This window comes from Dromaius novaehollandiae, chromosome 26 (genome assembly GCF_036370855.1).
Source record: "Dromaius novaehollandiae isolate bDroNov1 chromosome 26, bDroNov1.hap1, whole genome shotgun sequence".
NCBI classification, from domain to species: domain Eukaryota; kingdom Metazoa; phylum Chordata; class Aves; order Casuariiformes; family Dromaiidae; genus Dromaius; species Dromaius novaehollandiae.
The window spans coordinates 7,371,760-7,396,296 of NC_088123.1; the positions used below are offsets into that span (position 1 = coordinate 7,371,760).

General features: G+C 37.8%; 1 long non-coding RNA gene across 1 annotated transcript; it reads left to right on the top strand.

Moving 5' to 3' along the window:
- The first annotated feature begins 401 nt into the window (after positions 1-401).
- Positions 402-24,460, top strand: LOC112996738 (uncharacterized). The gene is made up of 4 exons (XR_003262531.2): positions 402-586; positions 3,618-3,790; positions 20,908-21,023; positions 24,409-24,460. It is a non-coding gene; the product is annotated as an uncharacterized LOC112996738 (long non-coding RNA).
- Positions 24,461-24,537: the final 77 nt, after the last annotated feature.

Consider the following 24,537-nt stretch of genomic DNA (forward strand, 5'->3'; position numbering starts at 1 on the left):
CAAGCTGAAGCCCAGCAGTCTCTATTGTGTTTTTTAAAACTAAATAGTAAGGCATATGTCTCAAAACTCTTGGAACTTAATTATCTGACATGGGCTCTGACTGTACTGAGGGAAATTTATGTGAGATATTTCCTAACTATAATTTCCTTAACTGCACTTATATTTCAGTGGAGTCATTCTTGCAGAATGGAATTGCTTCAAATTGGCATCTCTTTTCCTCTCCTTTAGAGGAAGAGAAAAAAATCACTCAAAGTGACATTGTATTAATGGTGGATCATGTCAGCTAATGAATAGTCAATGCTTTACATGCCACATTTAGGTTTCCTCCTATTTAAATAGCAGCACAATTCGACTCTTGCATGTGTGAAATCTTCTTTAATAGACACAGCAATGAATTAAGTGTGAAAATCAGAACAGCATTCAGGAAAGAAAAGGAACTTGTAAAAGTCCTTTCTGACAAGTGCCTGGATCAGGATCATGACAGTTTGCATGTAAAAGTTAGTGCTTAATGGCAAGCTGCACTGGCCATCAACTTCAGTGACCAGAATGGAAAAGTCTTCTGCAAAACCCTGTTCCTTTCAGAACAGTAAGTATTATTTTTACCTGAATCACTATTATCTTGGTTATTTAATAAGCTATGTGAAGAACATTTTCTTTTAGCTTTATTACTCTAAAAGATATCTAGATTTCTATTTTGTTATGCAAAATTCAACCTAATACCTCTTAGCCTTTCAGCTTTGCTTCTCACATCTAGAAATCCCATTAAATAGTCTAAAGAGGGGAAGTCTTTCAAGGAAGGCTAAGAAAAGAAGGCTGGATGACAGTGTGTTCAGTGGTCAAAGCAAAGGAGAAAACTAATAGATGAAAACATGAGTGCAGAACTGTGGAATACTGTTTTGTTTTATGTAGCTGTTTTTCAGTCATCATGCAAGTTGCAAGAATTAAAATAAACGCAGAGGAGTAATATAAAAAATATGGACCTTGTTAACAATATAATAATAGTTACTGTTATGTTATTATTCCATACACTTACACATAACTGTTGGTACTTGACAGTGGAAGTTGTTATCTTTCATGCTACTTTATGAATGGGAGGATTCAGATACAGACAAATGGCATGACGTACCCAAGAGATAGGCTGGAAGTCTATTGGCAGAGCCTGGATTAGAATCCAGATGTCCTGAACTGCACTTTGATCCTGATGGTGCCACCTCTCAGTAGATAAACATACCCTTATGGTGGTGAAAAGCTACAAAGACCTTTCCAGTGGCAGAAGGAAGCTGTTCCAAGGTGTTCACTCATTTCTGCCATCACCTTGCTTTTCTGTTTTGAGTAATCAGTTCTTCTGTCCGTTTAATCTAATTTTTCTCATTTATTTTATGGAAGCAGACAGCCAATAATAAATTGTGATTGTTTGCTACAGCATCTTTCCATAGCATAAGAGTAACAGGGTAACTTAGTGGAAAACATTACAATTCTTTTTTAAAAGTTTTATTTACTTTTTTGCTCATCTGCTCTATAATAAAGTCAGAGTCCCTCAGAGTATGGTAGAGGAGAATAGCTTATATGAGGGACAGAGGAGATGAATATGCTACTGGATATTGTGTGTCATAGGATATTACACACTTCACTGACAGCTCCTTCCAGTGAGGCTTCTTGGCTTCTGTTACTTTTCACTAATGCAGATTGTGGTCTCCTTAAAACTTCTCTTGGAGATTGCTTTTCCTGGATCTGGCCCTTTAAATCTAGGGAAAAACAGGCACCTGCAGACTGTAAGAAGCCATGTTTGAATGGCTGAGCAGCTCTAGGAACATCACTGTTTTAGTAAGTAAGTTTTGTCTCCTCCTTATCCCTTTTTCTGTTGTTTCCAAGTCTCTAAGGCTTGTATAACTCTTTCACAACTATCAGTAGCAGCCCAAAGTACAAGGCAATGAAGACTTATACTTGCAGGTTTTTTTAAATTAAATGTGATCTATTGATAAGTATAGATAGCTCATATAAGGTATGTGGGATCTTGAGCAGTTTTCAAACTGAAAATTATGCTGAGCATTTATTAATGAAATGTCTTGAACTAACTTTAATAAGGCAATGGAAATGTTAAATGATTAAAAAAAACATAGATTGTATAATACAAATGTAAGGTCTTTGGTTCTCAATTGATGTCTTCCCTCTGCCTAAAATAGGAGGCTCTTGACCTTGTTTAGGGCTTACAGATGCCTTAGTAATAAAATACTCAACATAATCTTAATTTATTTTTCATTAAACTGGGCTTAAACCTGGATCCCTTAACCTCTATAGTAAAAGAAACGATGTTGATCTCAGTAGACCCAGGATTTGGCCTAGTCTTTATTTTTTTTTTTGTATTTTTCATCTTTAAAAATTAAATTTGATCTGTCAGTGGTGTTCTGTTTGCTGGTTGTTTTGCAGTGAATTTATATCAACTTATGAGTATCAATCATGCTGTCAGTATAAAACCTTCAAGGAGAGTGCTTGCTCTCTCAAAAAAGCTCCATTTGATTCAGCTCTGTTCCCGTGTGATTTTTTTAAAGCTCATGTTGGTTCCTGAAAGATAATAATCTCATGATTAACAGTTCACCAGATTGTGCAGTTCAGTAGCAGGTGTGCTTTGCTACTGTGTGCATCAACAGGTTCAGCTGAAATCAAAGGTGCCTGTCAGTGCTCTGTTTATTTTTAGAGTTAGGCTTTGGGTCTACATTAGTCTAGACTAAAGCCGACTTTGTGAAGAACAGTCTCGTACTGACTCTCTGCAACAGAGGTTCCTGACTAAAGTGTCCTTATAATGGCTGATATCTAATCATTAGTGAAAGCACCCTGGTTCATCAAGCATTCAAAGCAATCGGGAGGTTGAATCATACAGAACAAACACCACTGGCTGATGTGTATGCGATATAATACAGCAGAGGAAAAAGTATCTCTTGTGGGCAGAGAGTGGCAGGGCTAGTAATTTTGTGAATTGTATCATTAATAAAATATATTTTATTCTATTTGATGCTGACTTTGGAAGGTGTCTCTATGATTATTACATTTTCAAGCATCAGAAATTTTTTTCTAAAGGCTTTACCTGGGGCTAAATTGAGATCTAATACAAAATTCAAAGAGGTTCTGCTGAAATGCCATTAAAATTTTAACTTTATGTTCTTTCAGGGGTTTTAAAAGTTATAGAGGCAAAGCTGTACAAGCCAAAAGGAATTCAACTATAAGATTCCTGTGTTCTGTAATAGGTAGATTGTCCAACCTGAGGTATATTCTTTGTTGTGAGTGTATTCTGAATATTTGGGTTTTTTCTTGGTAAACGGATATCATCACTAAAGGTTTTTCAGTACTTGATCTTTTCAAATGTTTTTCACTGTAAAGTTTCAATTCTTTTTGTCCCGTTAAATTAAAATTAGACAGAGATTTCTAAGTCAGTTTTATAGGGATATTGCTCTTTAGAGCTTGCCTGTGTAGTGATGCCTGTGAGATACTCCCATCTGAAAGAAGCCAGAAAGATGATTAGCCTTTTTTACTTTTATCCAGGACCCGTTGGTTTATTGTTCACTGTCAACTTTCAGTTGTTGTTTATTGGTATCTGACTATAGTCCATGTCTAAACTGCAGGATCGAGGAAAGCTACTCAGTGCTTTGGCCTGACTCCTACCCAGGTGGACACTCAGATGTATAGAAACCCTGCTCTGCACCTTGCTTCAATGGGAAGGGATTCTTGGTGGTTGAACTAGAAGAGAGTTGCAGCATCCTCTGACCACATCCCAGTTAAAGCAGACTATTTGTGGGTAAGTAATTCATTTGACAGAGCTAATAAATGATAAGTTGAAACATGCTGAACATCCCAGGAAGAAATAGCTTTCTTGCTTTCTGTGAAGAATTTACCTTTTGGTCAATATAACTGTTCATGATACATAGAAATAGATTCTTGGCCCATCATTCTCTCCATATAATCTGTAGATGTCTTTGTAGGTGTACTGCATGTTACCTCCTACAATGGTTTTAATTTATAACCCAGAGTTATAAAACCCTGGGAAAAATATCTTTTGCAGGCTGTTAAGCATTAATGTTCTCATATAATATTTTTAATATGGCACAGACACTCATGGTAATTAAAATACCTGCTGATGTCAGAAGCATCTCCTGTGGCACTTTTGCTTTATACTATCCAGGAAAAAAAATCCAGGCTGTCATGCCTCTGAAATTACTGCACGCTGTTTTTAATTCTGATGGTAGCTACTGAAAATTTATGAATAAGCTTGTCTGCTATCAAAAGCTGCTTCATGGAACTTTACTATATTGACACTCCATCATGATAGGGAAATATATATCATCTCATTTTGTTTTGGAAAATGTGTCTGCGGGAAGTCAGGCATAGTTAATGACTCCAAATAGGCAGCTCTGAAAAATGTAGGCTGTATTTATCTCTGCTGTGAACCCAGAGCAAGTAGCAGTACTACAAATCCCTTGTCTTCTCTCTCTGTCCAAAATTCCTGACTAATCCTGCCAACATATCTCAGCTATGAGCAGGGGGGAATGTTACTAGGGCTCAGTGCGTTGTTGTTTATATGGATGCAGAGTTGTCAGGGGATTACGTTTTCCCAACCGCTGGAAATAAGAGAGGACTATCCCTGTGGTGATGAGTATTACAAATCGCTGGAAAGAGACTGCGAATGGGGTGAGCCCCCCATAGCTCTTATGGAAAGAGTGTTCTCCATGCGTGATGACTATAAGAACAACCCTGTGGACACACTAATGTGCTGATCTGTGCTGTAGGTCTGTCTCAGGCTAGATGGGGATGAATCTCTCTGGCGTAAGCTTTTTCATGTGGACACCTCAAATAGCAAGAGTGTGGTCAGCCTGGCTGTGAAAGTTACGTTTTACTGCAGTTTCAGAGCTGTGCTATTCTCAGAGTAACTGGGTAAAATATTTGTTTTCACTATATTATTTTATAAATGGGAAGCAAATACACCAAAAAAACAAGGCAGGGAAAGTAACATAGTTCTTTTACAATCAACTGACTCTGACAGATAAATTAGCCAGCAGCACTTCATTAAGCAGATCACCTTGCATAGCGCACACTGCTGTGAGAGCAAGTTTTGCCAGAAGTCAGTTGCAGTTTACTGATGAAAGATACTTGGATAGTTTGTGTGAAGTCTCTCTGATTTTATTTAACTAAGTCTGAGACATCAAACAAAGCACTTTAACTCCCTTCATCATACAGCGTTGTTTCACGTGTGAGTATTTTTTGGTGGCTGTTTTATTGAATTGCTTAAGAGTAAACGCATACAAGAATTAACAACTGAAGTGGAGTGAAAAGTGCAGACACCGGTTGAATAGTCAGCAAGGCTGGATGTGGAGGGCCATGCTTGGACTTTATTTCTAGTTTCTGTTTTTCTTCAGTGTATTGCCACTTTTAAGGAACTGTTTGGTCAGAGGAATGGAATAGGGAAGTGATTTGTTCATTTCAGAACACTGGTGAGAGAAAAAGTAACTTTTTCTTTTAATGTTCCTTGTCAATGTTATCTTTAGTAATTGCCCATCTGTTGGCTGTACGATTCATTCCCGTGTAACTACAAACTTAGGGACCTACGATTGGAAACGCGGGCCTTAGGCAGGATGTTGTAGCCTTTTACCTGAGTACGCTAGGTTACTAACAGGAGTTTCTTGGCGCCCAGGTTGGTGCTTGTTCCCCTAGATCACAGTGCCTTAGACATGCACCAAAAGTCAGTATGTATATTGCTGAGGTGGGCTGGCCCTTTGAAAAAGATACTTGATCAGAGGCAGAGAATAAGAATGTTTTAAAAAGTCTGAATTCTAACTTCTCAAAGCTTAAAACGTTGCTCACTCTTCATAAACACAGATCAAAGCTGTGGAAAGAGACCAAAGGAAACACAGCAGTAATTAGCGTAAGAAGAGGAAGGAAAAAATTAACATGTAACTGTTGTATCATCTAACTTTTAAGAAGGTTTGAGATAGAGGAGTTTGGATGGTGTAGGCAAGGGTATCTTTTGCTGCTATATTAATAGCTTTCTACAACAACATTACAGTAATCATAGTGAGAATTATGACTTCAATTCCTGTGAGTGCTTACCTAGACCAAGGCATATGTTTTCAGAAATAGGAAACTGAAGTATATGTATATATAAAAAAATACTGCAAAACCCATGACTTTTCTGACTCCCTTTCTTAACACAATCTGAATTTTCTTATCTGATGCCCACTGTGTATTCATTCAGCTTGCTCACACTACTCTTTCATAAAAATATACGTGCCTTTGTTTTGATGAGGTTTAACTTTTCCCCAAAGGGTTGTATGCATTCAAGTGTGGAGGAAAAAAACGTTCCTTTCTGTAAAAAGAATGACTCAAAATGTACATCTTCAGTTCAAAGCACAGTTCCTGATCCTCTGAGTGGCTAACCATGCCAACAAGCTGTCATTATCAAAGTTTAATTGAATTATTTCTACAAGGTAATGTATTAGTGCATAGATTTTTTTTTTTTTTTTACTTATGTTTTAGTTTCAATGGTATGGCTCAGATAGAAGTCAGATGTTTTGAGGAGATGAAATGGGGGAATTAGGACATGTATAGAATGAACTGATTTTACTTCTCAGGTTTTATACCTCCCTTTCCCTGTCAGTTCCCATAGCATCATGTTTGCGTTCAATGGAAAATTAAAATCTTTCCTGCACAAAATGCTCTGCTGCAAGAGGTAATAGTAGAGAAGCAAAACACTGGTTGATTCATCAAGATATAATATTTAACTGTATATGTTACATTATACATTTTACACGCATACGCATGCATACACATACACAGAACTGAACGTCCTTGTAGCCAAATCCTTAGTCTAAATATGCTAATTATTTCCTGTGCCTCTTCGTAGTGTCATGCAACTGTTTAACTTTGTTTCATCCTTCAAGTCATGCTAGGTGGAATCTTGAATTCTGAATTCAGTTTATTTAGAAAATCATGATTTTCAGACCTTGGCTATACTTCTTTTCTCGGCAGTTCATCTCTTAAACAAAAATATACTTGGTTGAGGTGATCCAGCCATGTACCGAAGGTGAAGAATTAACATCTGTTCTTACTCTCATGATTACAACCTGGTGATTGTGCTTTATTAAAATGAGATGCTGAGCAATCAAAGACTGCCTACTTCCTATGCTGATGAATATTTTAAAGGAAAATCCCAAGATTCAGTTTGTATTTCTAGAAACTCACAGGGATTCCGCTTAGAACTGGTTAGCTGCTGTTTTTTTCTTTTGAGAGCTGATAGAAAAGTGTATCTTAAGAGAATAGTCAAAAAATAACTCGCCTGCCTTTCATATACAATACTACTAACAGAATTTGCTGGTGACCCATGCCACTTACACTGGAATGATCACTGGGGCTTGGATGTTTGCATTTGTGCCTAAAATGATAAACTGACTGTATTGATTCTTACAGAAAACGCAGCAATACTTATCCAGGAAAAATCTGAACTGTAATGAACTCAATATGTGATCTGACTTAATCTCAGCTTTTATGCTGAAATTAGAGATCGTGTTCACCCAGTCCCCTTGCATCTTTGACTGTCAACTGGAAACAAAACTGCTACTCCTTCTACCTGAAATGCAAAAGCTTTTGGAAAGTTGAACTGATGCATAACAGGGGAGTTACTCCTGACTTGCATTAATCTAACCTTGTTGGCAGTTTTCCGTTGTCTGAATTTGTTGGCGTTTTTGTTTGTTAGTTTTACAGTGAAATAAAAAATGAGTATTTAGTTCATGGAAATCAGTGGAGCCTCCCCTGATTTACACTGACATAAGCACTGTGCTCACCACATGGCTGTGTTTAACCCTGCTTAGTATTTGTGCTCTCTTAACTTACAGGAATAACTGCATTTAGTGAAAGGCTTATTGTTTCATTTAAGAGTCTTAAATGAAACACATGGCACTTGCTGGGAGTGTGAATGAGCAAGGCACACTTTATCTCCTGTGTTGTTAGAGTGCCAGAAGGCTAGGCTATTTTGGGAGGAGATAACAGACAGAATTAATATGGTCTCTGACAGAAATCAGTCCAGGGTTTTGTTATTATTTATTTCAGGGATGAGGAGAAAGGTCTTTGTTTTGTCTTTTAAACTGTCGCACCCTTTTCAGCTACTCATATTAAGAGCTGCCTTAGCAGTCACAAGATGGATTTCATGAGAATTGGATGTCATCTCCTTCACTAAATAGCCAACTGGTGCAGGGAGCCTAAGTGAGTTAGTGAATTTCCCTCCAGAGAGAGTTTCATTTAAATTAGTGGATAAAACTGGTACTTTTTCAGAACATCTGTTCCTGCTTCTGGACTCTAGATAGTTGCACTAGATATTATTATCACCACAATCTCACCCATGTTTTCTAAATCCTAGCTATTGATACTGTTTAGCATTGTTAATCAGTCTTGGTGCTTTTCTTCTCTCCTTTACAGGCTTGCCTTTTTAGACATAATTAGACTTTTGTTTATGCAAATATTTTGTAAGCAGCTGTGTCAGTCATTATGGTAAGCTCAAGACAATATTGTGTTGTGGAGTGGTTCAAATGTTCATTAGATAGAATCTTAAATCACATATACCAAAGGAGAGGTGGCATAAAAGGCATTTAAAAGCCAACCCACAGCCATGTCTTGGTAAACAATGTGTATGATAAGAACTCTCAGATGACTGATGTGTAGCTTTTCTTCTGAGTCACTGCCAATAAAAAATTTATTGCAACTTATCACTCTAAGTTTTTGGAAGTTCGTTGAGTCATTGGAGGTACTCAAATTTTCTGCAGACGTATCTAAAATCCCTTTTGTATCACTCTTTTACATTTTTTAGTAGTCAGTTTATTGACAAAATTTATTTGTGACATTATAGCCAATTATTAAGATCATAAACTACATCTACGTGACTGTGTGCCACTGCTCTTACAGAGATGATGGGGATACACAATTTTTTGAATCACTGTATGTATAAACCCATCTCCTGCTATCTCGGTTCACATATATGATTTTGTTTTACCTGTATTTTTACGTCTTCACTTCTCACCTGTTTCATTTCATTTATAAATATATTAAACAAAATGTGAACTCTGACATCTAAGTCTTAACCTTTTGTCATGGTGAAAATTGGCCTTTTCTTCCTACTTCTTGCCTTCTGTGCAATGACAGGGCTCTGCCTCTCACACAGTAAATTCTTAGCTTCCTGAATAGTCTTCTCAGAGATACTTAGTTAGCTGAATTTTCTATTTTAAAGAATTCAAAAGTAGCATTTAGAAGGTAATTTTTGATACTGAATTGCATCCGAACGTCTAAAAAAATGGTGGGAGGTTTTCCCTCTCATTCTGTAGTTTTTAAGTTGTCATCTTGTTGACATCTAGTCTAATACTAGATTAGCAGAGGTAGGTAATAATGGAATGTGACTGTACTATCCATCTTGCCACATCCTGTATCGCAGTCAGTTGCATTCACAAATGGACGTTGTTTCTTCTGCCCGGCATCTTTCAGTGCTGGGCCTGTAAATGCCACGAAAGGTGATTAAAAATTTAGTGGAAAACAGTTTTCTGAAGCCTACAGCTACTTGCCAACTAGATTTTAAGTGCCAAAATTGAAACAACAAAGCAAAACAAACCCAAAAAACCCCTTGTTCTTCAGAGCGAGGGCGCACAGAGTTGTAGTATTGATGCCACTTAAAAAATTTTTTGAGAATTTTAAGGTGTGTGTATGTGCACAACTAAAAATATATTTTTATTACTAGAATCACATTCTACCAAAAAAAAAATTTCATTTTCCTTGCTTTTTCCATAGCTGGCTTTCCAGCTGGCCAAGACATGGAAATGTTCTAAAAATGCCCTACTTGCCCCAATGTTCAGCAATGTCAGTGCTAGAGACACTGACAGTCCTGCTGAAGAAGGCCTCTAACCTTTCCAGTACTGTTCATTGGGCTCTGAACAAACTGATGGAGTGATAGAGATAAAGATAAAAGTCAGCAGGTTATCTGGATTAGGGTTTCCAATACTGTTGGCAGCTGTGGGGGCTGAGCTTTTTTTTTCAATAGAGAAAACACAGAGCATTTGTAAATAAGGCCTGCTCTAGTGATTCTTGTGCATGAACGCAGTGGATTCACACTGCTGCCAGCATGTGTGTTCAGTCCCTTGAACTCTGAGAAAGTGATTGTTTCTGGAATTCGATTTGTGCTGCAACGAAGGGTTAGTATTCCTTAATTTTGCATTTCAAGAACAAGCCTTTTGCAATCAGGTAGAACATAAGCATTCTTTGATGCAGCGATTGTGGTAATTGTGGCCATGTGTTCCCCTTGGGAACTGATGGTCTGTTTGTTCATAAACCTTTCAAAATGTTTTGACTTGTAATTTAGTTTTGGACTCTTCTTATAAAAAAATTCCTCTCCCTCTCTTATTTCTGTCCTCAAAAGGTGATATCAAAAGGAATTTAAGCCCTCTTTTAAAGGACATTATCTATTCCAGAGCTCTTGGTTTGTGGGATGTTTATTTTGCTTTCTGTGGGTAGAATGTCTTTTAAATAATTTCTAAACAAAATGCTCTGTTCTTTGTGTTCTCACATTCTCTTTTCTTTCTTCAAAGATGTTTGTCAGTGAGGGACTTTTTCCACTGTGTGTACAGTGAAACTATATTCATGGATATACCTTTCATTTCAACTTTTTCTGTATTCCAGCATTGCTAATAATCTTAGTTCTTCATCAATTCTTTTTATTAAAATTATGTCAAGAAGCTTCAGTTGGGTCCTTTGATGTTATGCATTATGTATAGGTACAAGAGAAGACAAATAAAGGTTGGGTGTAGTCTCATGATCCTTCAGTGTATAGGTAAAGAGACCAGGAGCGGTTAGGTGGCCATGTGAGGTCAGGCCTTGAGACCTGTAACAAGAGATAGGAACCCAAAGAACAGCTCTTCTACCCCTTTCTAGCACTCGCTGTCAAACTATTAATAATGGTGATAATGTTGTGTTTCAGAATACCTGTCTGTAACTATGCACTGCACGAACAGCTGGAGAAGTTTGTTGCTAGTCCGAAAAAGTGTTTTTTCCTTTGGCATTTCTCTCTGTGCTGCTCAGTAGCAGTTAAAATCAGTTCAGATGCTTGAGTTGGTGACCTGTTTTGGCTTAGGTCATTCCTAATAAAGGATCCTGCACTCTGTTATATCCTTAATGCTGAAGTTCCACAAAAGTCCACTCTATATACTTTCTGAACTTTCCAATTTTTTACATAGTAGCTTGTCTGTTGACAGTTGCTTTGAAATAATGCAATGATTTAGGACTGCTTTGTTATCTAGAAAAACTCCTCTCTGTTTTTGAATCTTATTTGATATATTCTTTGGTTTTTGTTTGTTTGCTTGTTCAGTTCACTGTTAAACAATGGAAAAAAATAAAGCTATATTCTATAGCAGATAGGTAATCTAAATATCTTAAAATCCTTATAATTATAAGGAACCTCATTTTAAATATAGAACCCCACTGTTTTCAGTAATATCTTACCTCATGTGCTTACCTCATTTGGTCACATGAAAAATCATATTTAAAATAATTTTACATAGATATTCCCCCAGTACTGTTTTCATAATTGTATTACCTACAAAACAGTCCCTCAGAAATGTTTACTCTTTTTATAAAGAAATGAAGACTAAAAATGGCCAAATTAAACCTTTCAGTTGGCTGTCACCAACTGAAAAAACAAAAGCTGTGCTGCAAACACCTGTTAATGCCCAAACATTATTTCAAAGAACTAGTGTTCAAACAACTTTGTTTTGTCTCTTCTCGCTGCTGAACTGGAGTTTGATCTTGAGTAGATTGGACCATATTCATTTGCCCGCTTCAATATAAGTTTAATTTTCATCTTGTACTTTAAAGACAGCTGCCTGTGAACTTAGCATTAAGCAGCTGTTTAAGTGTTATGCTAAATCTGGATTCTGGTCCACAACATTCAAAAGATTGCAAGACCTAAGTCTTTGTTAAATGGGTTGTCTGACTGGAGCCAGGGAAGTGTTGCAGGTTGCTCAAGGACCTTTCCTCCTAAACCTGATGGTTTTTATGAGAATCTCCAATCCTGGTTTAAGAGATGAAGAAAGGAAAAATCAAAGGGCCTTTTCATTAAGTTTGGGCACACTTCTGCCTATAATAACCACACTGCAGCAGCTGACACAATAGTTTACTATTTGCGTTGCAGGTTTTTGACTAGTTGTTGAGTTTCATTTCATCTTGCTTGGATGCAGAAGGTGCAGTGAGGGTGACTAACTACTTTTCTTAGCCTTAAGACAGATTCTGCATAGGTTCCTGTCATTACTTTGTGTATGCCTGAATGAACCATCTAGTTCTAAAGTGTCTTTATGAGAAGAAGCAAGTAAATCCTTGAAATTGTATTCAAATCTGTCTATGATGAGTCTCACAATGATGTGTTGGATATTGATTATTAAAATGATCATGATATATAATATTAAAGACATTATATGTAAACAAGAGCACCTGCAGTCACACAAAATCATGTTAAAAAGCCTATGAGCCTTCACATTTCTTGCCATATACAATCTCAAAGCATTAGCAAGTTTTCCTTGTTTTCTCATTACTCCATTGTAGCTCTCTGGGAGATCCTTTAAAATGTCTGATACGCACCTTTCCCAGAAAAAGGAGATGGGATGAATTGAATCATGGGCTCAATCCAAAGTTGCAGTTCTATTCTTCCCTGCAAAAGAGGCTTGACATTAGGTGTTGACAAGAAAGTTGCCAAGGTAGTCATCCTAAATTTGAGGGCTGCTGTCTGCAATAGCAAGAATTTATTGCCCATTTAACAGCTGTCTGTAAGGCACTCGGAGGATGAATAAACCGTAATGAATTGGAGCAGCTTATGCTTTTATTTATTTTTGGTAGTGGAATTGGTAAGTAGTTTTGAATTGCCTGGGCTGTTTCTGGTCCTTCCATTGGGTAATTCTTAGGTGAACTGTGGTTTGCACAGTACTCTGTGTACCTGCACTTCAGCTAGGGAAGTCCATGATATGAACTAAAAACAGCTTTGCTAACTTCGGGGGGTTGAGGGTAAAGAATAAAGTCTTGATATTTTCAGGGTAGAGCTGGCAGATTGTCATTGTTTCTGAGCTTGTTTTACTGCTGTCTGGTGCTAGTGACACAATGTTCCGTGGTTAGGAAATGTCAGCTTCATGGATGAGCTGTCCAATGAGAATATCATTTCTTCCAACAGGATGAGATCTTGGCTGAAAAGAGCAACTGCCTGCATGCAAATCTCTCTCCTTTGGTATACCACAATCTACCTAGAGTCAGTTAGTTAAAGTATGAGAGCAGGGGGGAAATCCTGCTGTCTTTTCCTCTCTGTTAACTATTTCCATCTTCTACAGTATAATTCTCTATAGATGTTACTACTGATATACATGTTAATCCTTCTCTCTCTTAACTTTCCGAGCCAGGTGCACACATGCCAACCGCAACAGCAAAAGCAGATGGTATAACGTTGCTAAGGTCCCCTGGTACTTTTTGAAAGAGGGGATATTATTCTGAATATCCTGGCTGAATTATAATGTATGCAATTGCATTTTATCTGTCTGCATTTTCCCTTTCTTCTTTTTTAGGAAACCACGTATTTTCTAAAAATCTCTTCTAAACTGAAGGTGATCTGTGGTGTTTTTAGAGCAGAGCATAAACAGAATTCTTCCTTTTCCATACCAGGCGATGTTTAATATGCAGAAGTGCTTGATGCTTGTCTAGATACTATGTTGAAGATTTTTGACAAAAAGTGTGCGATTATAGCTGGTTGATATGTAGAAGTGTTTCTTGATTAGAAACTGAGTTTCAGCATTTGTGTTAAATTAAATATTTGGCAGACTGAGAGAAGCAGGGAATCTACTTTCTTTTGTTTGTTTTCTCTGTGAGATAAATATACAGAAGACAGCAGAAGAAACAAATTATTACTGTAAGAAATCACTGGAAACAAGAATTAATCTGGAATGTTGGAATGGAATCTGGAATGTTTGCACCTTCCTCTCATGCAGCTGACGTTGGCCATAGTCAACCAGTTCCCAGGCACTTGCTAAATTTCTAGCTGTCTGAACCAGGTGTGCTATTTTGCAAATTGTATTACACATTTTAAGGCAATTTGGAATTCAAGAGGATCTGCAAAAGAGAGAAGTGTTGCAAATTAATTTTTTTCTTTCTTCTTTACCTGATCATTATGAAAGAAACAAAATGTTCATATACTGGTGTCAGGAAGTAGGATGACAAAACGAATAAACTAGAGCTACGTAAATGGAACTCGAAGCGCAATATCTTAGGAATAATACACATGTAAAAGGGTAACACTCATGACTGGAAGACAGATACTGGAAAGCATGCACTGTTCAGATTACGTAGAAATAAAGGTTAAGTTGGTCAGATAGCATCATATGTCAGTGAATGGGAAGATGCAAGCAAAGATTCAGTGAACAAAAGTCTATTTAGATCAAAATCAATTTTAGGAAGGATGATAAAAGATTTAACTTAAATAGAACTGGGAGGCTTCTACAGATGCTCATGAGCCGATTTTAATAATGACCGCATCTCTGCAGCCAGAATTGTGTCATTGTAATAGATCTTTGCTTCTCAGATATAGTTCAGAGAACAAATGCTACTAACAACTAATGGGTACAAATATTCCTGGATGAAATTCAACAGCCTTCTTTACCAATTCATCATTGAACCACTAGGAGACAAACACTAAAGTCTTTACATCAGCCACTCATAAAAAATCCATTGGAATACTTTGCACACTTCAAATTTTATCAGTTCAAAAAGGATGAACTCAAAGGAAGGCTGGTGCAGAGAAGAAACATCAGTGTAATGGAGAGCCTGTCCCACATACTTGGCTTTTTAACCTAGCAAAATAAAGAGCGAAGGGGGCTGTGATTACTCTGTATTAATACGTTGATGGTAATTCCTAGGTGGGGGGAAGGACAATTTAAGTTAAAGGACAAAATTGACAGAAGACTAAATTGGTATAAATGGACCATTAATATATTTAGGCTGGAAATTAGAAGACAGTCTTAGTGGAAATGAAGCAAAAAAACCATAGAGAAAATAGCCAATTTCAAATATCAAATGGGTATCAAATCTATCAGTGTTGTCAGATTTCCACAGGTCTCTGCAGCAGCTTTCTACAATTGGTGGGTTAGTGCCTGGCCAATTGCCTTCAGGGAGTTCTCTTGTTTCAAAAACAGGAGGTGCTAGAAGCCAGTATTCTTCACTGCAGAAATATTCTACAACACGGTGGCAAGACAGAGTAGATTCATCATAACCTTGTTCTGGTCTACTCTGTGTGATTAACGTCATTTTGTCATCCCAAACTCTCACAGAATCATTCATCGTTGTTGAAGACGTACTGTTGGAACATCAGGACACTCCCTAGGAGGAGACATTAGCAATGGATTCAAGTTATAAAATTTGGATTTGGCATCTAGTCAATAGGACTTGGATCTCATGGTTTGCAAGCCATTTCTGGATTGCATAAAAATGACTGTGTTTCTCACTTGCTTTCTACAGCTCATTTTCTTGTCTGTACCATACTTTCCTGGAAAGGTCACTTGTGGAGCTGGTAGTAGCATTGCCGAGAATTGGATTAGGGGGAAACTGTAATTTTGGGAAACTTGTCTATACAAGTTTCTGAGTGTGCTGACCTCTTGCTGCCTCAGCCATAAGGATTGGCAGGTCCAGCTGCAAAATAGCAGCAATACGTTCAGAGTTTGTTGATTTGAAGCTAGTTCCTATCTCCACAGACAACAAAAAAGTGAGTAAAACATCAGGGCCTTAGCAGGAGGTCCAGCACAGATCTAGTAGAAAAACAAGAGTGAAGAAGTTCGTTTTAAGTAGTTACTGTTTTCTGGTTCCAGTGGTGTCTCTGAGAGGCGGGGATCCCCTTTTTCACTCATGCACAAGCAGTGTCAGTCAGGCTCTGCTGTTGCATTACAGCCTAGTTTAAACAAAACCACAGGACCTCAATTCCGTGGGTCTCCCAAGATCTTGCTTTCAGGCCCACAGTATGTTTGGCCTTGTTGCTGAAGGTCGCTTTGCACATCTGCCTTCCCTCCAACGACAGGTGGAGCTGCTACAAAGCAAATTGATAGAAACTCAATCAGAGCCTCAACGAGCATCAGTCTTGCTTTGCAATGTGCAAATCGGAATGCTATCGGAATAAAACCTGAATACATATCGAATGGGACTGATACCCCTTATAAGTTACATCTGTACTTATTATCCTATAAAAATACATATGGATGAGAAAGATGAAACTATTTCTCTAAAAAAGACCAATTCATGAAGTTCTCATGAATTTATATAATATGCCTGCTACCGTTCTTTAGTTTATTGTGAATATCCTTTTTATCAGTTGCCAAATCCTTTGATTCTTCTTTCATGAATTTTTTTGGAGATAGAACTATGCATTTTAGAGGAACTATTGATACTTTAAACCTTTCATTTGACCAGAAAGCCATATTCTCTCACAACTTCAGTTTAAAACCTATTTAGAGTCTGAAGACATTACTCTTACTAGACTTTTCTTACTAATTTAACTGCCATTACTAGTCCATATAGTTTCCATAATTTTAGGAGGAGGTGCTGCATTCTCAGAAAAAGAATTTTGTGCCTTTAACTTAGGCAGAGATAGGATATGCAGTAACTCCACAGGCATAGTGAACTACCGTTCTCCAGCTGAGCTGTGTTAAGGGCCTTGTGCTTTCCACCCATTTCAGTAGTTAAGGACAGACAGCTGTGTCCTTTAAGCCAGCTGGTGGTGTTAAACTACTTAGCAGAGCATGGACATAGGAGCTAATGTAGCTCAGCTGACAAATGGTAACTGATGAAGCCAGAGCACTTCCAGTTGTTTGTGATCATCAGTACAGACCCTGGATAACACCATTCCCAAAGTAGTTTAAGCTTTGTGTAGGTTCCCCAGCTGAGGAGGACTAGCTTGTAGAATGAAAGGAAGAGCTGTTCTTGCCTCTCTTGTAGTAACAGACAGATAGTTAAAGATCAGGAAGGTAACTAGGCTACACTTTTTTTTTTTCCTGTGATTCAGTACTTATCAATCAGAAGCTGTCAAGTAACATTTATAGAAGCTGAGTATAATTTTTAGAATGGGATAGGCACTCCAGCTTGTTCTGCATTTGCTAGGAAGAACCGAAATGGCACATGGCACATGCATGCATTGGCATTGCTTATCTGAAAAATAAAAGGCTGCTTTTGGTGCCTATAACACCAAGAAACCTGAGAGAATCCAAAGATATGACATAGCTCTCTGCCTGGTGTGGAATTGCTGAACGTTTGTTCTGGCTGCATAAAGACCAGTATCCACGTCAAGGGAGCTGGCATGTTATTTGGCTGAGTCAGAGAACCGAAAGAATGAAGTCAAGGTAAAGAAACAGCTGTGTGGCAATTCCCTCCCCCTGCTTTTACTTCACAGGAGATTATTAAGCCTTAAAGGTAAGAGAGAAATGTTATGACTGTTTCTTCCTTGTGTCATTGAGGAATCAGTCCTAAAAATTAATGGCTGTATTTAGAAAAGCACATCTAGTCACTCTGCTTTTTAATGAGATGTGTGAAAATGTACCCAAGAAACTGTCATCTCCCAGGAATTAATTGATGTTGTAGTTGGTATTTTTCCTGATAAGAAATTGCAGGAAAGAAACAAAACTTCCATTCCATAGCAGGAATTAGCCACTCCTCCTCTCCTCCCACCACCCCACTTTTTCTCTCTCTTTCCTAGCCTTCAGCACAGAGCAGCAACTGCACGCTGCAGGTGTGACCCCAGGGATATAAGGGATTTCACTGGAGCATGGTTTTCATTCTGTCCTCCCAGTGATCTAGCAGAGTTTGCTTTAATAACATTCCTTTTGTTCTGGCAGATAATCATGGGCTGGCCCAGATAGCATCACAAATTTGCTCCTTTCTGATAATAGGATCTTATCAGGGCTTCAGCAGCATATAGCTTTTTACAGGATATGGCTTTAATTAAAATGACAATATGGAGCAGCTGAGGTTAGATTCTCTAGTCTGGCATCTCTGTAACATCAGGCTGGAAAAGGATGGGGTAATAAATGTCCTTCATTTGGTACTAGAGAGAGAAGGTAGAGAACTATTTTGCTGATGTATTAATCATTTGTTTGCTGGAGTTAACGCATCTGAAAATTCTAAGGTAAGCTCTCTGAAGGCATAGACCACAGACTCTTTTCTGATGGGTCCCCAAATGTGCTGGAACTGAAATAGCAGGGGTTATACCTTGCTTTTCAGTCATTAGTCTCAGTAATCTGTGGATGGGAGCCTCAGGTCTTGAGATATGGGATACAAGATTCCTCAAGTTCCCCCCATAGCTATGGCTGTTTCTTAGTGGGGGGAACAGTATCTTCTGTGTTTGGGCTATGTAACAGGGGATTTGGTTCTGACCTCTGTACACTATCACAAAAGAAATCGTAGCGTTATAAGCAGCAGTCTTACTGCTTGTATTCTCTGAACCAGTCCAGTACCGTATCTTCCACTCACAGTTCCACAGCTTTGAAATTCAGATTTTATGAAAGACCACTGTTGCCTGGCTCTGAAACACAACTATTTTGGGGAGTAAGCATATTCCATTTACTATACAGTGCATGCTATCCAAAGGCATTTATAATTTGAAGCTAGTTCTTCAGTGCCTTACCGCCAGGTTTATGCTGGCATTGAGCATTCAGCTAGATGAGAATCTTCCGGCAGCTCTGTGAATGCACTCTTCTGTGCCCCATGCAGAGTCAAACCTCCAGCTTCTTTAAAGTTCACTTATCAGAATTCACAAATCAATAGCAGCCCACAGTCAGGGAAAGGTTTCGTTTCTTTTGTGCTACCGAATGCTTGCTACTAGAGAAATCAGGGCAGGAATAGTGACTCATGCCTTATCTGTAGCAAAAGGCTGGCTAATCAAAAAATGGGCAGTATGCAGAACCTCACTTTCTCTTCTCATCTGCCACCTCAAGAACTCTCAGCAGTCCCTGTTCCTACTCACCAATTCAATTTCATATTGACAACAGCCTGTTCTCCTTCACTCCCTTTGTCAAAGGTCAGTAGGAAACCATGTTTTACTGGTAGTTGCAGAACTTGCTGAAGTGATGATGATTTTAATAGCTGATAAAAAAGAGGAAATTTTTGAATAAAAATTCCCCTTTAGAATAGGTTGGTTCATCGTGACAACAATGTTCTATGGCAGCGCATTATATCTGCAGAGAGAATTCAGAGTAGTGTGATCTGGACAGTCAGCTAAACTATGAAGACCTGGAATCAGGTCTCCACTTCTGTCTGATTCAGTGCAGGGAACTTTCCTACAATATAAGTGTTAATCAGGCTTTAGGGCGTATGACAAATGTGTCCCGTATTCTCTGGTTAACTGCACTATTAATTATGTGAAGATAAAGGAGCAGCTTGCATGGAAGAGTCTCTATAGTTCAGTGGTTAGTAGATGCAACCAAAAAACCAGAAAATCAGGACATTGAGTTTGGGTCTCTTCTATTGCAGGTAAGTTGTGTTAATGAATGCCCTACTATTAGAAAGATGGCTCTAGCAATAGTTCCAAACTCTGCTTTGGCTTGATAATGAGCAAGGGGCCAAGAAGGTCTAGAAGACGGTGTGCTTATGTAGGACTTCATGTTTAACCTCATTTTCAAAGTTGCTAACCTGGGGCAGCCACCTCTAACTTTTACATCTGGAAGTTTTCCATCTACAAAAGTGCAACTCTGACACAGCAATACATCAAAGGAGTAATCTACCTTTAAGCAAGTCAACACGCTGAAAGTTTTCAAGTACTAAGCACCTTCTAAAATGGGATTTTGTTCTCTTAACTCCACAACACAGTCAAGGGTAGTTATGTGATGTTCTAAGTAACAAGAGATGACAATGGATGAAAAGGAAACACAAGCCAGCTGACTTAAGGGAAAATTATTTTTAAAAGAAAATTACCATTACTCAGCAAACCTATAAGTTAATATTTCTGAATTGTTGAATTCCCTGTTTAAAAACGCCTTTAAGAAATTTTTTTTTTGTTAATCTCTGTGCTTTTCTTGCATTGTTTTACTCCTTCATATGTATTTGGTAGCTTTAAAAAGCTAAATGAAAGTATTTGTTTTATATTCTGTATGTATTGACTTTGAAATCAGAAAAATAATAATCAATGTATTCTTTATCAGTGAATTTATCATTTTCATTCCTTTACTGGAAGTTGTGTTCTAAATGTCTGATGTGATGTTCTGCTCTAGGGATATAATGTAATGCACAATAATTTGACTGCTGTTTTTAAAAGCTTTTTTCATATCAAGATCATGTGACTTGCAGTGCAGATTTTACTTATGCAACACTGAAAGAAATGGTTTTGTGTATTTCTCTGCAAAACTGTGTATATATGTATGTACATACAACTGCATGTGAAATACAGACCTCCTATTTGAAAGCATCTTTGTTCTGATCCCTAGTGCACAAGTAATACTATAAACTCAAACACTGCAGACTTTTTTGTTGCTGTAAGAACTCCATTTAAGTCACAGCTTTGCTTCTAATCAAAGTATAATTTCCTAGTAATATTAGTCTAGAGTCACTTTCACAGTTAAAAATACAGTATCTGGCTTATGAATGTAACATATCTTTTCATCTTAGTTCATTACAACTACCCTTTAAATTATCAATAATTATCATCCTTAAACTATTAGCTCTATCGTAGGAGACAGCAATTATTTAATATTATTTTATCATAAGTGTTGAAGAAAGACAAATTGTGTATTTGAAAGCAATTTAAGTTTTTCCTCATGATACATGTTTCTATTAATTTTTCATAATTATTGTGTTACCTAGTTTGACTACTTCTGTCTCTCTTCCTCACAGATCTTCTTTATAGCATGATCAAGGAGTTAACTACTTCAGCTACTTGTGTGAGGAGACACGAAGACTCAAAAAGCATGAAGTACCCTGGCTGGAGGTTGACGAAGGAAAAACTCATAGTAAGTGCTATATCTTTCAAAATTACATTCTTTAGTATGAACTCTGTTGTCGTTGTTGCTGTTTTGTTAGTTCTTTTGCAATGAAAAATCATATGTGAATTGATATCGTCCAATCATACCATACTCTGTACTTATAAGTCATACCTAGAATCTCCAAGGAAAAGTTGAAGCCTTGCTTTGTAGGAATTATGTGAAGTGAGAGATGGTGCCTGACCTAAATGATTGTGCTTTAAATACTTAACACAACCTCAAAAACAAGAGGGAAGGTGTAATCCAAAGAGTGAATTGACCACCCAGAAGTCTTCATCCAGATTAGTTGTTTTCTGCAGCCAGAACTACTGTCATGTCTTCTCCATCCTTATTCTCAGCTGTTTCGGGCTGGTCATACTTTCATAGCGAGCCAAAAAATTCATGTTCTTCCTCCATTAATTTATTATAACGGAGTTTAAAAAAAAAAAAAAAAAAAAGTACCAATGATGACCTTGGATAACTTATCTCTGTCTTTAGAGAATGCTTGACCCTGAAGCATTCTTAAAAATGGTATGGGAGCTGGAGGGAGGGAGGGAGAGAGAGAGAGATTTATTTTTCCTGAGGTTGCAATACAGTTTTCAGTGTCATATAGTTGTCTTTGTTGTGACCTGTCTGGGAGTTGTAATCTACTTATTAAGAAACAATTTTCTAGACTCTGCTACCTACTGTAAAAATGAAAGTGGAATTGCATGTGTTAAATGCATTCACTTCCTTTAATATTTTTTTATGACAAATGCCTGAGTTATGGGGAAAAAGACAAGTGCCCAAATCCTACTAAAGATGAGTTTTATGTAACGCTTAGCTCCTGTGCAGAGGTGAACTGGACCCAAATAAAACATAGTGTGTGCTTTAAATACCAGAACTACATTGTAAACAAAATACTTCCTCTTTTGCCTATCTGCCAACATTTGACTGTGGGAATGCATTTTCATTACTCTAGCAAATGTAATCATAAATCCTTAAGATACCCTCAAGGTTAGAGGAAGTTGTTCTCTTTTGATTAAGTTTCCCTGTAAAACATCAGTGCCTGAAATCAGGTATTGATAAGGAAAGCAAAAACAAACAAAAAACAAAAAAAACCCTGCATTCCATATTGCTTCTTGGTTTTTTTTCAGAGCTCAGTAATTTTCCCTATAGCCAGAGAAAATTCTACTTCATCTTTCATAGAAGGGCACTTCCACTAAGCTACTGACTTCATGGTCTCTTGTGTGATTACTTATGACAGAGTTCATTGTATTTTGTTTGAAAACATAATTAGTCTTTAGTACGTGACAGTGGAGTGGCTAGTCCACGTTGCAGTGCTGACTGCTTCCCTCTGCTGTGTGGAACTAGAATTGCTCAACCCTCTTCCATAAACATCGTCTTTCAGGGAAACACTACCATTTGGTGGCAGATAGTGCAGAAGGATTTGAGGGTGTACCCATATAGCACAGCCCTGTAGTTTGAAGCAGCAATGTATTAGTCAAAGCAGGGTGCTGCACCGTATACTGAACTGCCTTGCCTGTCTCTCCGAAGCACTTACTCTGTTCATTTGGGTTATCTTTGGTTCTGCTTCAACTGGACGCTCCTCAGGAAAGATTCTGTTTATCTTATTTACATCAGCTGAGGCTCTCATTTGGGTGATGCAGTGTTTTATGTTGCTCAGAGTTCTTGTCAGTGAAATGCCGATGTAGCCTTGTTTCTGGTGAATAGGCTATTAGGTCTGGGCACCACAGGAACAGATTCTGCTGGTCCTTACTGCCACTTGGGAGCATCTGGGCATGTGCTATATATGTAAGAACTGCTCTTAGCACACCTGGGGCCCCATCTGTGTTTCAGTTTGCTAGGTGGCACTGCAGTATTCCTGACTTGAGGAGACTTTTGTTTGGGGCAAGGGTGGGCACTAGATTTTGGTAACACTTTCGGAAGAGGTTACTTATTTGTATGCAGTCAACTCCTTTTGTTATTTTTCCCTGTAATGTATATGTCAAATTTTAGAAAAGCATTCATGTGGCTTGTTTTTGACAAGTAGAATAGGTTAATTCGTTTGAAAAGGAAGCAGTGTTTTTCTTGATGGTAAAGGGATTATCAAAATGCTGAACAGACAGGTTCTTTTCTCAGTTCCTACATATAAGTTGGTTCTCTGATATTACAAAATGTGTATTAAACATCGTGTTAGTTTTTATGTAGTGCAGGTATAAAATAATCTCTGCTTGTCCACACCTACTGAAAACAACAGAAAGTTCATTCTAGGAAGCAGCCTCCAAACACTCCTGGCTGCTATGGGATATACGGTGGGATTCATGTTCACTTTACAAGATATGGGCAATTTAGCTAAAGTGCACCCAAGACAAATTAGACTGTGAAGTCATGTGATAGGTTAGCTAGCTTTAGCATCAGAGCGCTGTTATTCTTAACAGTGTTGATAGCATCGTACACTGGAGACAAGAAATACTGGGTTGAGTTGAAAATATCGAAACACTATCACTGCAGCCCACTAAAACAATTGGTGTAATTTTCTTTTTTTCTGTATATATACAGAACACTTTTAAACTGGTTGAGGATGTTATCTCAATTTCTGAGAGATTTTCTGATCAAATGGTATGCTGGAGATGTTGCAGGGTAGGGAGAAAAAGACATTTATGCCTACCTTAAGACACTTTTACCATCATAACTTTATTTTTGGAAAAAGCAACCTCCTTTCACGTGAAAAATACATGGTTAATACTGTTCCTTTGTTGTTGGGTTTATTTAAATCACTTTGTAACAGTTCTGTCTCTAAGAACCCAAACAGGGTGCGAACCTAGAGAGACTCATCTGCCTAGAGTTACAAAACTTAGAAAAATGCTGTAGAATTTACTGTTGTCGCTACTAGAGCAAGAATATTATGTGCGTCATAGGGCAGTGTACACTTATTACTGGATATCAGTAACAGGAATAATCCCCTGTAAAACTTAACAGAAGCAAAACCTGTAAGGCTGTTTGAATACAGCATTTTAGGGATCATGCAGAAAAACCTAAAGGTTTAACAAAGTATAGTAAATCTTTTATGTCAGACCTAAGATTCTCTATCAGGCCCTTCTGACTCCATGGACTGTTTCTTAGGGGTGTCTGTAAAAAGATAACTATGAAAAATGAACTTATTATTGGTTTGAACTCCCTGTATAGGGGTCTGCAGCTCAAGGAAACATTTTTAACGCTTCATAAATTGAAAAAGGTAGAAAACCACTGTGTACAAGTTTTGAATTTTTGCTGCATGTTCCCTCGTAGTAAATCAACTTACTCTTCGTTACAATAGATGGCATTAGTACATTACTTGTCTGCAAGGCACTGCAGTAAAGTTTTTTTTACTATCCTTTCCACACTATTGATACAGGGATGCATATTTCCTGTGTGGAAGAAAGAGGAAGCTAGATCAGGCTACAAGGTAAGAGCAATGACTTTTATAGGTGGGTTTGAGGTGGACTGTGGGTGGCAGGCTTTAAAGCTAAAGTTGTACATTCAG